The following is a 15477-nucleotide window of genomic DNA, read 5'->3' as shown; positions in this document are numbered from 1 at the left end:
ACTTTTTAAAACTTCCTGGAACTCCTCACACAGATTGTGTTTCAGGTGGTCTGAAAAGGCACCTAGTCACTGCTAGTTTTTAAGGTTCCCCAGGTGAATCTGTTGATCAACCAGAATTAAGAACCTCCATTCCTAAATTTTACCCCCCACAGAGCTCAAACTTTGCCCCTTCCTTTAAGCTCCTCTGAATAGTTCTGCTTAACATAAGATTTTTCTCCCCCAAATTACCTGTATACGTAACCTGTGTATATAACCACCTGGATCTTGCCTGTTACCACTTCTTGACCTACCTGGTATTCCATTCACATGGATATAACTTTTACTCAACTACATCTGTGCTCTTGGAGCTGACAAATGCCTCTCTAATGGATAATTAAGTTGGGTGACTTCTTTAAAATCCTGTAGGAATATAGAGGTCCATTTCTTGGAGGATGCAAATGAACCAGTTTAAAGAAATATCTGATTATTCAAAGCATGTAGGATGAGTCAAGAGTCAACCCACTGATGATTGTTCTTTTTAATGATCCTTTGTCAACCACCTTCCTCTTCTCACCCTCAATATATTTGTTTCCCCAAACTTCTAGTCTCACTGTTCTCTTCACATTGTATAGATTCTCCCTTGAAAAGATAAATTCCTTTTTTCCTGATGACAAACATTCCAAAATATGAATATAATCATTCTTGATCCTGAGCTTCTGATATGTAATCCAACTAACTTTTGGGCATCTTTAACTCAATGTCAAACATGACATGACTGTATAAACTTGTCATCTCATTCCTAATCAAATTCTTTTTCCTCTATCCTCTCTCTCAGTGAACAGCAAGCTGTCTACCCACATGTAGCTCAAGGGAGGAATTTGGGGGATCTTCACACAAATTTCTATCTCTTCATTTGCCACCATCCTTGAGGCAATGCATGTTGGCAATAAATTCTCTCCTTTATATCCCTAAAACCTGATTGATTCTTCCATCCTTTGTATTGCTACTATCATCATTTCTCCCCTATATAATATTAACTATTGAATTGTTTATTGAAAAAAAGATCTAATAACATCATTTCCTATTTAAAATCCCTCCCATCCACAATAGCCAAACTGTGGAAGGAGCCTCGGTGTCCATCGAAAGATGAATGGATAAAGAAGATGTGGTTTATGTATGCAATGGAATATTACTCAGCCATTAGAAATGACAAATACCCACCATTTGCTTCAACGTGGATGGAACTGGAGGGTATTATGCTGAATGAAGTAAGTCAATCGGAGAAGGACAAACATTACATGTTCTCATTCATTTGGGGAATATAAATAATAGTGAAAGGGAATATAAGGGAAGGGAGAAGAAATGTGTGGGAAATATCAGAAAAGGAGACAGAACATAAGGACTCCTAACTCTGGGAAATGAACTAGGGGCGGTGGAAGGGGAGGAGGGCGGGGGGTGGGGGGGAATGGGTGACGGGCACTGAGGGGGGCACTTGACGGGATGAGTACTGGGTGTTATTCTGTATGTTGGCGAATTGAACGCCAATAAAAAATAAATTTATTATAAAAAAATAAAAATAAATAAAATCCCTCCCAAGCCAACTATTTTTTAAAATAAGTGAATATAATATGGCATACAAATATCTCTGTATTCTGGCTCTTGCTTGTCTCTCTTCTTCACAATCATCTCAAGCATTAATTGCCCTCTCAGGAAGTTTCCCCCTGACTCCTCAATCTGGGTTAAGAACCTTGCTTGGGATCCTAGGAAATGTTGTGCTTACAGAATCAGAGCATGTATTGTTATGTACTGCATAATTAATGGTTTACTTGACTCTCCTGCCATCTAAAAAGTGAACTCCTTAAAGGTAGAACTTCATCTTCATTAAATTTTAAATTCCCAGCAATTAATATAATAACTGACAGAGAGCAAGCAACTAATAAATGCTTAGTGAATAGATAAAATGAAAAAAATAAAAATGAAATGGCATTTTTCTTACATAAAGCAAAAAAGTGCTGGGGGTGGTGAAACGAAAAAGTAGTAGGAAAAGAAAAAGACTTCTAAAATAAAAAGAAGTATAGTAAAGGACTGGGAAAAGACCAACCTTCTTTATCAGTTTACAAATCCCTTAAATTGCCACAGTGGCTAGTATAAAACATTTAACATTCCTAATTCCTTTTGGCCTTGCTCCTGAATCTCAGATGGCTGAACACAGCATAGGATTCTCTTTAAATCCTTAGCCTGGTGGTAGAATGAGTTAGGAGAAATATGAAATCTTTTTTCTCTCCTTCAACACTAAGAATTGTTTGCATTATGCTAAAAAAGACAGAGCCATTTTGCAGCTCTATTCTTCATAAATACGTTCCTTACAGACTTGCTGAACACAGCAAAATTAAAACATCCCTTTTTCACTGGCTTTCTCCAGAGAAGAAAGAAAGCAAAATTTAAAAAGAATTTTTAATAATTGTAGAATTCCTTGGCTTAAAAAAAGCAATGTATCAGAAAGTATGCATGAAATTAAATCCAGTCAGTCCAGAGCCTAAGATTAAAAAGTTGTCAGGGCATGTAAGTGATCAATTATGACATCTATGAACTTGGAGCCAAGAGACCTTGATTTCACATCTTTGTTTGGGATAAGTCATTCAAACTCTCCTGGCACCAGCTCTATGTTGTAAAATAGGGATATCGCTCCAGTTTGCCTCATAAGATTATTTTAAGAATCAATTTCATGCCTTCCAACATGTATTTTAACAAAGACTTTTTGAATGTCACTCTTCTAGGCATCATTGATGCAGCCCTCCTAGAACTCACATTCTAGTAAGAAAGATATAGAAATCAAGTAAGTAGATGGATGTAGAAATTCAAGGAATGATGAGTGCTCATTAGGAAAGTATACCAGAGTAAGGGGATAGAGAATGACCGGGAAGGCATGCATTTGTTAGGGAAGAGAGGCAACTTCTCTCTGACAAATTGATTTCTGAGAGGAGAGCTGAGTGAAATGAGAGGGTAAACTGTGTCAACATCTATAAGAAGAACAAGCTGCAAAGGAAAGGTCCTGATGTAGGCACATGCTTGGGACTACCCAGGACCAGCAAAGAAGCCAGGGTGATTGAATCCAAATAAATGAAAGGAAGAAAAAAAAATAAGATTAGAGAGAGAGACTGGAGCCAGATATATGTGTGCAAGTATTTTATAAACTATTGCTGATTACAAAATTACAAGGTTGATTTACCCCAAATGGCAGGAAATATTGGCATCATTCTTCATAAATTTTAAATGGTTTGTATTTATCACTTTAGATGTTGAAGTAGTGTTGTTCATTGTATAGGTATAGATTACTTTATCAAATGAACTATCTTTGCCGTACATGAACACATGTGTACATACACACAGTGCAGAGCTCTGTCTCTACCCTCTATGCCTGTGACAGAACAGTATGGGATTTCTCATTTTCCTTAGACATTAACAGCAAAGCAACAAGAACAAATAGTACCATAAATACCTCCAAAGTTATGACTTTTGTTGAGTCTAAGGCAAAAGCCAGGCCCTTGTTACAACTGTAGCCTAACATTGGTTTTACTATTAGAGAAGAACACTGAAAACTTAGAGATGAGTCAAAACAAAAGCAATAGACATCAATCAAAGTATTGATATTGGAAACCAAATGAAATAATTAAATGAGCTAGGATATACATGGAGATTATAAAGAAAAATCATAAACAGAAAGAGGGCACACAAATTCTTGTTAGATGACAGCCGAGGTTGGGCCACTAGAGTAGACAATGCTATAACCAGATCCCTAGAGAACATTTGGTTCTATAGGGATCTCAAAAATATGCAGCCCACAGAAAGCTTAAAAATAACAGGAACTTCAACATAGTGAAATGCACAGCTACAGTTTTAGAATTCCTTTTCTCTGACCCTCTCCTTTGCTACTAGCATCTGCCCCTCTAGTACACTTACCTGCCACCTCTGACCTGCCTCTTCTACAGTCCTCTCTCAAGCATTGTTTGCAATGCTTATTCTCTCTCCTATGTTTAATGCCTACATGGTTTTTTTGCAAGACAACTCCCCCAGTGTGTCTTTCTGTGCTAGTTTCTCAGTGTATCAATGAACAAAACTAATCTTCCCTCTCTCTCTAATCAGTTTTCCTTTATAACTCCACAATTTTTGTTCTATACACCCTCTCACCTACTCCCCAGTAATCAATTACTGAGCTCCATTAATTCCCCTTCAATATCAGCTGTCCCCTTCCCTCTGTTGGCCCCACTTCTCTACCCTTTGTGTACAGAGGAGTGGCTTCTCAGCATACCTCTTCCTCTAGTCTGTCTCCTTTTAATGTATTTAATAAAATACTACCAGGTATCTTCCAAAGTGTACCCCTAATTAGGCCACTCCTTTAAAAAATCTTGTACCTAAGAGTATTAGAGCTATAAAAATATCAAAACAGAAGTTTGTAAAGAAATTTGGACAAAATTAGAGATCAGGACCTGTATTAGTTTGCAGAGTGATCACAGATCACTCTAATACCTTATTATCTAGATTCTACAAAAAATCCAAATGTGAATAATTCTTAGTCTCCAGATTTATGAACATTTCATCTTCAAGAATACATAAATACTTTCCTTCTACAATTCAACATGTTCCAAATATGCTGCATTGACAGTTCCCAGTATAACAAAAGCTTATTTCTGGTTTTGTTGTTGTTCCCTGACTTTAGGTAAGAACTAAGAGTTAAGTGTAATGGCATATTCATTTAGAATTTCATGTGCATTCCACTGATGTCAGTAGATTGGCATTAATTATACTGGAACAGAATATTTGATGTATCTTAAAAAAAATCAGTCATGTGGAACAGTACACAGCCTTGAGTTTTAAGTACGAATTTGGAATCTTAATTCAGAAAGCCTGATACTCATACAACTCCCACTGTGTAAAATTTCTGACCTTCAGATAAAGCCTCAGTAATGTTTTACATTTATCCATAAAGCACTAGAATGAGAGACAGTGTGTGCTTGCTTCCCTGAAGCTTTCATCATTCTCCAGTGTTTTATAGTAAAATTTGTTTCAATTTCTAAGCTACAGAGTCAAAATGCTGTGACCAAAAGCTATGGGTCATATTTTCTTTGTATTACAGAAGAACTAAACTGACCATCTTTTTGTGTGCAATATATATCAGAGTGGCAAGGAATGTTTTTTCCATTGTATAAAACTTCTCCCAAGAAACACCCCCAAGCAATACATATTTTTTAACACCTAACCCAAAAGCAACTCCCACAGATAATTTTTTTCAGTCTAACAACCCATAAAGTTCAAAGTGTTCTAGAACTTTTCAAAACTATAGTATTGAAACTACAATTCACATAGCATGCCTGCACATGCATGCATACATACATACACACACACACACACACACACACACACACATTAAGCAGTTTTTCAGCCATCTCACCAATGGATCCCCCACGGATAGGTTCTAAGAACCAAGATGGGCAGGTGGAGGCAGGATAAATATGTGGTTGTGAAATGAGGAGCAAAGGAGATCCAGAAAGACTATTCTAGAATAGCAGTGATCTGTGAGCCAAAGAGGCCATCCAAAGAAAATCCAAGACAAGGAGGACCAAGTGAAAAACCATGCCCAGAAAAAAGATTTTCAGCTGGGTTAAGTGAGTCTGAGAGGAATTTGAATAGAAGGCTCACGCTTGAATTCCCTGAAGCACCAATACACATAAAGCATGACCACATACCACAGCAGATTGGCTTTGCCTGTAGGTAAGGAGGCTACTCATAGCCAGGAAGGCTATTCACGCACAAGATGTTTTTTATACAGGCTAAATGTCCACTTTGAAAAAAAAAATTGTTATGAAAACTGTCATACACTCAAAAGACTAGTATGTGATTATTAAACACAATTTTTATAAAAAGTCCCTGACGACATGGGGGAAAGCATGTGTTTTAATAACAAATAGAAAAAAAGATAGCAAACTAAGTGGATACAATATAACTGCTAAAAACAAAATTATGAATTAAAGAGAGGGCTGACAAAAAAAAAGAGGCCTGACAGATTACACCAAAATTTTGTTATAAATTATTGTAAGGTTTTTCTTTTTTGTCATTGTTTTGTTTTATTGTTGCTTCATTTTCTGCATCTGTGCATTTTCTTAAATTTTTTTCTTTTTGTGCATGAATTAGTTTAATAAGAAGAAAAATACTAATAAATCTCATTTATTTTCTAAGTTATACCATCCAGAATTGTGCTGTCACAAAAAAAGAGTTCAGAAGTGGGAATCAGAGGTCCTGAGTTTGAGAATAAACCTGATGCTGTCTGATGGTGTGGATTTAAGCAAGATACTAAACTCTATAATAATAGCCATCATCTTTTGACCTAATGAACATCTACTCTTTGCCCACGGTATCTCATCAAATATTCACATCAATGAAGTAGATAGGTCTTGTTCCACCATTAATTATATAGATGAATGAACTAAGACTTAAAGAAATTAAATAACTGCCTGAGACTACAGAGCTAGCAAATGGCAGAACAAGGAACAGAACTCAGAACTGCATCTCCTAACCTTTTCAACCATAAAGATATGCCGTGAGTCTCAGATTGTTCTATGCATGAGTTCCCATGAAGGCAGGATCTTGTATTAGTTTGGCTCACAGATATATCACAAGCACTCAGACCGTGCTTAGGACACAGTAGGTACTTGGTAAATATCTGTCAAAATACCTGCACAGGGGATTGAAATCACAGATTTGAGAGCTCTGGAACAGCTCTCAAAAGTCACCTTTTACAAGCTGAAATTTCTTTGGAGTCTCACAATTTAACTTAAAGCTTTATGTGGACTTTGCATTCTACCTCATAACATCACATATGTGGTTTTTTTTTTTAAATATATTTTTTTTAAGTTTTTTTTATTTATTTATGATAGTCACAGAGAGAGAGAGAGAGGCAGAGACACAGGCGGAGGGAGAAGCGGGCTCCATGCACCGGGAGCCCGATGTGGGATTCGATCCCGGGTCTCCGGGATCGCGCCCTGGGCCAGATGCAGGCGCCAAACCGCTGCGCCACCCAGGGATCCCCACATATGTGGTTTAATAACAACATCACAGTATGTGGCTTAACCTAAATATTTTTCAAACTATTCAACTCTTAAGTAATCCTCTTTCCCTCATCAAATAGGTAATACTGGTGCTCCTGGAAGATTCAATAAATTTATTATATGGTTTCCTGTATGCCTGGGACACACCATATACCACCATGTGTACATACGTGGGTAAGGATCTTGGACCTAAGTAGCCTCAAATGTTTTCATCAGCTCAAAAATGCTTTGCTTTTGGAACAGAGCATAATCTACCAGATAAAAACGAACTAATAAGACATACAATGGAACATCTGTATTCTGGACATAAAAATGTTATGTCTTTCATCGAAGACTGCATTAAGGTTTTTTTGGCAGCTGAAATTAAAATTAGTTCATTTTAGCTTATAATGAACCAAACCCCTAGGTCTTTCTTATAGAAACTGTTGTACACCAGATACTCCTCATCTTATACTGGCATATTTTTATTTTTTGAACCTATGTGAAATATTTTATATTTCCTCCCTAATAAAATTAATCATTAGGTTCAGGTCATCATTCCAGTCTGTTGAGAACTTTCTTAAACCCAGTAGTGTCATCTATCATAGTATCCATCTGACAGAAAATTGTCAGATATGCCTTTCATATCTCCAGCTACAGCATTTACAAAATAAACACATAAATGAAAAGTGCAGGACAGAGCTTTAGGGTGTGCCACTAGACACCTTCATCTAGGTCAAAGATACTCATGATCAAGAGGAAACACATGCCTTAGTAAAAGGACATATCAAAATCCCTGTGTGAGCATGAGATATTTTTATATTTTTCAAAATAACATGAATTAGCTTTAAACGACTAGACACGCTGAACTAGGATGACAAAGAATAATTCATCAACATTCTAGGTACTGTTGATCAATTACCTGTGAATTTGCCCATCTGCACTTTCATCTGTTTTTGTCTACAGGATATAAAAAAAAAAAATGTTGACCGCATAAGCTTCTAAATCAGGATCTCTGATGAACCATTCTAGTAGTTTGTTTTTTAATGATGCTAATTTGGCACTATTTAGTTTCATTGCTTTCTCTCTGAGAGTTCAAAAACAATAGGTATTTTTTTCTAGAAATTAACATACATTTCACTGGTACAAAGATTCTGGAATTTTCCTTTTATCCATCACTTCTAAGATCACTTTCATCTATCGGGAGCAGATGTTTACAGAACCCCACTACATCACCCCCCCTCCAATCTTCCCTGAAGGTCACTAACACTTTCCTCCTTCATATCTGCCAGAGAACCTTCTCTGCCAGAGGAGCCTGCTAAACCTATGAGCAGCGCAACTGAATCCCCCTCAGAGAGACAGCTGTGAGGCACTGTTCCACAGTCTCTCAGGACCATGAATATAATTCCCAATGGAACAATTCACTACATTGTACGTCTGCTAGCTTTCCTCCCTTCCTCTCACTTTCCTATTCCCATTCTGTTTCCTGGGATCACTTCCCATAAAACTACTTGCACCCGAATCCTTATCTGAGTATGCTTTGGGGAAAATCAAAACTAAGACACAATCTCCAACCTCCCAGTACTGTTCCATCTGTGTGATTTTTCTAAAATTACTGAAAGTGTTTGCCCAGTCACATCTAATGTTGCTTCACTACCCATGAATACAGTGCATTTGCACATATAGACTAGAAATCATTGAAAACTGACATATGGGTACTTTCCTATCACTGCTCCATTTCTTTTGTGCTTCAGTGGCCCTTGGTCATGCTTATGTCACATTTTACAATATGAAAGTCATCCTTCTTGCTGGAGAAGTGGAAAACAAAATAGCAGTTAAGCAGTATTGTCTTTTTCTCTCTCAAAATACCTCAAGGTCATACTGAAAGTCTTCAAAAGAACTCAAGGCTAAAATATATATATAGTTCTAAAATGAAGCAAAACCCAGATATTCATTTAAAAAGTTAAATTAACCATTTATAAGATAGTTAGCATCTATCTGTAACTTACTAAGAGACTAAGTAGTTTCGCAAGTGGGACTTCTATTATTCTTTCAACAAAAACTTCTTTAGTTCCCAATATGTGTCAGTCACCGTGCTAGAAAATGGGGAGCTACATCTGAGAAGATATGCCCCCTGACAATAAGAAGCTTACAGCTGAGTGGACAGCATTAGCATAGGTAGAGGCAGAAGTGATCCTCTTGACCATTCCATATCATTCCACTATAGCCACTTAAGTAGGGTCTTGAATTTCTATACTGAATTGATAATTCATATCCTAAAGCTTCTGGGTCCTTTTGATAAACTGGCATATTCTTCCTCCTACACTTTTTTACCCAGATGATAACATGGAATATTCCTCACAGCTCCCAAAATTCTTTGTGATGTTCTAATCCCTTTTAATTCTCTTCCACTAGGAAGTTTCATTTGGCTGAAAGTAAATGGCACCTTATTAAAGATACAAGAAGATTATGCTGGAGGCAGAGGCACTGAGGGGGATGTGCAGAGTCTATGCGAAATGGCCCTCACGGGAAACCTGCCAGATGAGCACAGTATGCCAAAAATGACCATCTTGTGGTCAAGAACATCAGCCTTAGAAAACGGAACACCTTCTCTGAAACTGCCACAAAGCAGATCTATTCCAAATGTGGCCTGGCACTAACCTGCATTAAACCCTGGTAAGGAAAAAAAATAAAAATAAAAAAAAATAATAAACCCTGGTAAGGAACCAAGGTCCCACAACACTAGTTACATGTGGTAACTGGAAGGACACATTTAGGGATATGTCACTTCAGATACTGCTTGTCTTTGCAAGAAGCCTTTTCAGGCTGAACACAAAAAATTCACTTCAGACATACCACATGTGATTTTGTACACTGTTTATAATGACCTTTTTCAGAAAATGCACTGTTGACATGATTCTTTCTTTTTTTAGACCAGCATAGCAATCACTTTTAGAAAACTCAGCTATTGAAATACCTGAGTTTAAAAGAAGAAAATTCACTTTCTATTATGTTTCTTTCATTAAAGTGAGTCAGATGTATCATTGCTGTTTAAGAAGCATTATTTAACATATTTTTTTCTGGAAGAAAAACACTTCAGGAAACACAGTAAGAGGTTTTCAAGCCCATGCTATGGAAAAGCTTCTTGCTAATGTCCCATTTCCCCTCCTCCAATCGAATAAGCCTGATATAACCTGGCTGAAGAGATGATAAATTATAGAGACAGAGATACTTTGGTTTTCTGTTCCTTTACTAGCTCTGTGGCCTTAAGACAGTCACTTAATCTTCCTGAAACTCAGTTTCCTCTTTTTCAAAATAGACTCTTCAAGGATTAAAAGACATGATATATTTACAATGCCTGGCGTAGAATCGGTACTCTGCAGAATAACTGATGGTCATGGAGTTAGTAATTGCAACAGCAGCTGCTGTACTCGAAGACAACTTGCAACTCAGGCCTCTGCTCTGGTGCTCTAACAATTTCCATGCCCTGGCTCTGGGAGTCCACAGGTTTGGGAGATCTCCTATTAGTTTTCACTCCTAGTATCTTAGACAACTGAAGTTTTCATGCATATACAGTGACTCAGGATTAAGGACAATACCAACTTACTCCAATTTGTGAGGCTGTCATCCCAAAGACTCTAGGCTGCCTACATGTAATTTATTATTCTTAGAGAGTTTCCTCGCCTCATCATAGAGGGTAAAGGAGAGAAGTCTTTGTCCATTCCAGAATGGTCTCTTTTAGAGGATGAACCTGTACAGTAAATATTGTTTATTTAAATCAACTCTTACTTATTAAATCTTATTATTTAATCAGACTTATTAAAACAAGAGTTACTTCTAATGTTAATTCATCTGATATGGGTATTTTCTAACAACATTAAATGCTAAAGAATCAAAACCTGGCCTGTCAAACATACAAAATGTTTGATATACAGAGGAATGTCAAGATATGTGATGCTTCTAGACTAAACACTCAATGTTTGTCAGATTGTTTTACTTGTCAACCACATTACTGTATAGTAAAATACATCATCAAAAAGCATTTCTTGGGCACCCTGGGTGGCTCAGCAGTTTAGCGCCGCCTTCAGCCCGGGGCCTGATCCTGGAGTCCTGGGATCAAGTCCCACATCAGGCTTCCTGCATGGAGCCATTTCTCCCTCTGCCTGTGTCTCTGCCTCTCTCTCTCTCTCTCTCTCTCTCATTCTCTCTCTCTCTCATTCTCTCTCTCTCTCTCTGTCTCTCATGAATAAGCAAAAATTTTAAAATCTTTAAAAATTTTTTTTAAAAAAGCATTTCTTTGAAAGGGCATTTCTTTCGTTGGTCTGTCTGCTTTTGCTGTAAAGCTAATTAGCCATGACAATTAGCATAGGTGCAGATCCTAAAAGAAAGAGGATTAGCTGAAATGAAACCATGCTACAGGTAAGCCAATGTAATAAAAATAAAGCATGAGACCTAACACTAGGCAAAAATGCTGTACTTCCTCAGGCTCACAGACACCAAATACATCCTTTTTGACACCTGCTGGAATGATAAGCATTTTATAGTCTGGTAGGTATTTTTTTTTTAAGTGAACTTGCACAAATGGCATTTTAATACAGAATACAATCCAAATTCAGAAATTTTATACATTTCAAGGAAAACATTCAGGCAACATCAAAGAACTCGAGACCAGAAAAGCCTTGATATGTAAAACTCAAAATTTACAAGAAAATCAATATGAAACTTTTTTTGTACATGTAGATACTGCTGCATCACATTTAAAGCAGATCAGAATTCTTCATTGATAGTTCAAAAATATGAACTCTAAACAGAGTACATGTTGTAGCAGAAGCATGTCCATACACCAGTTTCCATGGTAGTCTATGCTGAAATATTCCACTAGAGGGATAAAGTACTTGAAAGAAGTGACAATTTGTCATCTGGTAGCACCTTGGACCTCTGCAGCTCTTTAAAGGGCTTTTGAGAGGTTAATCGCTTAATCGCTTAATTTTGAGAGGTTCATTGGGAGCTATAGTTTCTGCAGATTGTGGATTCCTTTTCCAAGGAATAAACACATTGCATTTTTTGAAGGGAATAAACAGCAAAAATGAGGTTCCACGTACTGTGAAGGTCATGGTCACCACCATTAGAATAAGTTTCTTCTTTTTAGTTGAGAATTGGAATGAGTTTACAATGACCTCAGTGTAGAATGTCACATCTCACAGATGAGACTAAGCCAGAGAAAGAAATTAATGCTCAGGGTAAGGCCATTTTACCAACACTCCACAATCCACCTTGGTATTTTATGCTCATATAAATTATTTTCCTTTCAGTTAAAAAAATCCATTGTTCTATGCTCTATGGTTTTTTTTATAAAGCTACATAAAAAAAAGAAATTTAGTTTTGCTGTTTGCCTCTGAAGCAGGACAGATGTTTAAGAAATTAGTTAACTTCAATATATGCAAATCTTATTTTTCCTAAAGGGAAAAAATTGCTAATGATGTTCTTGCAACTACAAACTTCTCCTCACCTGAGGAGGTCATTTTAAGAATTACTTGTTATTCAAATTGAAAACAGAATTAATGAGAACAGTCTAAATTGTTTCTTGGGCATACTACTCTAATGGTGGGTAAAACTTAGAAATATTCATTCCAGGGATTCCAATGATCAGTTTTACTGAGTCATCAATTCCTTAATTACTCAATAACACACTTGCTATTCCCCTCCATTTCTAATGAGAATAATCTCTGTCACAAATTTGGTGAGTGATTTCATTATTTTAGTACAGCTAAGAATAGCAACATTTAGAGAAACCATTACATTTCAGAGAGACTTATACCAGCTTCAAAAAGGGAAGATACAGTTTTTTAAAAAAAGAGAATTTAAGGAATAGGCATAAATTTGAGACCACCAGTATATTGCTTTCATTATCTGCATGTTTGAAAATTCTTAATGATACTTTCAAAGGCTTATAGAATGCTTTGTTTTGGTTTTTGATTCAATAGTTGGTTGAGAAAACCTGAATCCATTAAGTGAAGAAATTATCAAATCTCAGGCCTGGATGGCAAGAGACAGAGAATGTGTTGTGTCATCAACTGCAAGGATGATATGCACCAACACTTAATCCCTCAGGACCTCACTGTCTGTCATAGCAAAGTGACAAGGCTAGACTAAGTAATCCCTAATGTCATTCTTTGTATTTACTGCTAGTACATATTTGAAAGACTCATCAGAACTTTTTTTAACATGTCAACTAACTTTTATGAATATTTTTAAAGATAATTAAGGTAAGAAGATAGCCATATAATTGCATGTACATTAAAGAAAAGTTCAGAAGGATACATAATGGTTCATGGGAAGAAGTTGTGTGTGCACGTGTGTGAGTGGAGAAAGGAGAAGTGCTTTGTCTCTTTATATTCTTCTGAAATCTATGAATGTTTGTGCCAAGAGCATTTAACTTTTGCAATTAAAATAAAACCAAATATACATGAAAAATGCAGTACAAATATTTCTTCACAATTACTATTTTTGAATTTCAAATATACAATTATTACTCCATGGCTGTACTGATACAGTATTGTTGTTGTTTCTTTTTTTTTCTTTTTTTTTCAGAAAATATTCAAGTTTAGAGTGGTCTTAATCCTGATGTTCTCCTTTTTGTCTGCTTATCTAGTTTCTACTTAACTCCCACATCCTGTTCACATATCACCTCTCCCTCCTCCTGCCCTGGATTTTCATAAGCAGCTCCACTCTAGTACTTGAATAGTCATGTAGTCATGTTCATATGTCTCTCTCTTTCTCTCTCTCTCTCTCTCTAGGACCCAAAGACAGAGACCTTGTCTTACTCTATTTCCTCTCAAATTCTTGTTTTTTTAAGATTTTATTTATTCATGAGAGACACAGAGAGAATGGCAGAGACATAGGCAGAGGGAAAAGCAGGCTCCTCAAAGAGATCCTGATGCGGAACTCGATCCCTGGGATCATGCCCTGAGCTGAAGGCAGGCACTCAACTGCTGAGCCACCCAGGTGTCCCTATTTCCTTCTAAACTCATAGCACAATGCCGGGCATTGGGAGGAAACTCTGTTTATTTTATCCCTGGAACATACTGTGATGGAATCTGACACCTTATAAGCTCTACTCAAGAGATTTTTTTTTATGCCATTATAAACATATGGAGAAAGAAAAAGTAAAAATCTGACTGCATGTTGTAAACATAGACACATTAAGAAAAGTAACTATTTGAGCTAATGTCAGTAGAAGTATGTTAACTGAAGAAGAAACTGTTTTAGGGCTGGTTTGCCTGGGCTTCCCAGGTAGAGTCAGATTCATTGACAATCATCTAAAGGTACTCTATCATCTAAATTTTTTTTTAATTTCTAATCCAAAATTATGCAATAATAGGAATTAAATTTAATGAAAAATGGTGAAGTGTCAGGCTGGGTGAAAATAGTAAGAATAGAGTTGTGAATTGTCTCTCTGTACATGACTGCTAAGGTTAGCATCAAGAAGTGGCTATTTCTTAGAAGAGGCAGCTGAGACCCAAGACTGAATCAGAGGCAGCTGATTTGTAATGGACAATAACTTGTAATGCTTAAGGATATGGAAACACAGAATTCAAGTTCACTTTTTATCACTCATTCTATGACAATTTGTCCAAGTCACTTCAGTTATCTGAGCTTAATTTCCTAATCTATAAAATAACTTAGAGCAATGCCTGCCTATGGGATTTTTGGAAAGATTAGATGCCCTAGTATATAGACAACCAATGCATAAGCTATTTATTGTATATGGATATAGAATACTATTGCTCACTATAGGGATTTCTTCAATAATTCTTCCCTGACCTCCAACATTAGGTGGAAATGCATGGTGGAGTGGGAATAGGCCAATGCATGGGAACCCGAAGACTTCTGGTCTTTGCTCATACCTTTCTAATTGGGTAGCTTATGGCAGTGTCTTAACCTCTCTGCATTGATTCCTCACTGGGAATAAAATAATAATATTATGTTTAGATAGCTGAAATATTTAAAATACATGGAAAAATGGTTGTGAAATGCTTTTTTGCAAAGCCGAGAGCTTTCAGCCAAGACAAGCACATTTGTGTCTTGAAAAGTGGGTGACAGAAAGGTAAAGTGACTCATGCTAGGATGTTCAGCTTACTGTTATATATAGGAAGAAACTAGGCTAGAAACTAGTTTCAAATTCCTTCTACTCCACTACCTATCTGAATAAGTAGATCATGTACACAAAATATTGGTCAAAAATATATAACAGTATACAAATGGAAGCTCTGTTTTTTAATATAGAAGAAGAAAGCAAAACATATTTATATGCATAAATAGGCTTAAATAATATTCAGACATTGAGGCATTACTGTTCAGTTACATTATGAAACAAAATACATTTACTGTATATTTTTGACAATGACTTCACTGA

At 36.5% G+C, this 15477-nt stretch overlaps 1 long non-coding RNA gene across 18 annotated transcripts in view; it reads right to left on the bottom strand.

Annotated features, from left to right (window-relative positions):
• Window positions 1-15477, bottom strand: part of LOC140601463 (uncharacterized) — a 660248-nt gene that overhangs the window by 360307 nt on the left and 284464 nt on the right. For 2 of the 18 annotated variants that reach the window (XR_012004454.1, XR_012004461.1), the window contains one exon: window positions 10669-10812. The exons of the other annotated variants lie outside the window; for them this stretch is intronic. This is a non-coding gene — a long non-coding RNA (uncharacterized lncRNA). The remainder of the gene's footprint in view (window positions 1-10668; window positions 10813-15477) is intronic. 18 annotated transcript variants of the gene reach the window in all.

Source organism: Canis lupus, chromosome 12 (assembly GCF_048164855.1).
Source record: "Canis lupus baileyi chromosome 12, mCanLup2.hap1, whole genome shotgun sequence".
Classification (NCBI taxonomy): domain Eukaryota; kingdom Metazoa; phylum Chordata; class Mammalia; order Carnivora; family Canidae; genus Canis; species Canis lupus.
Note: the sequence above shows the minus strand (reverse complement) of the source record. Positions and strands in the feature narration are given on the sequence as shown.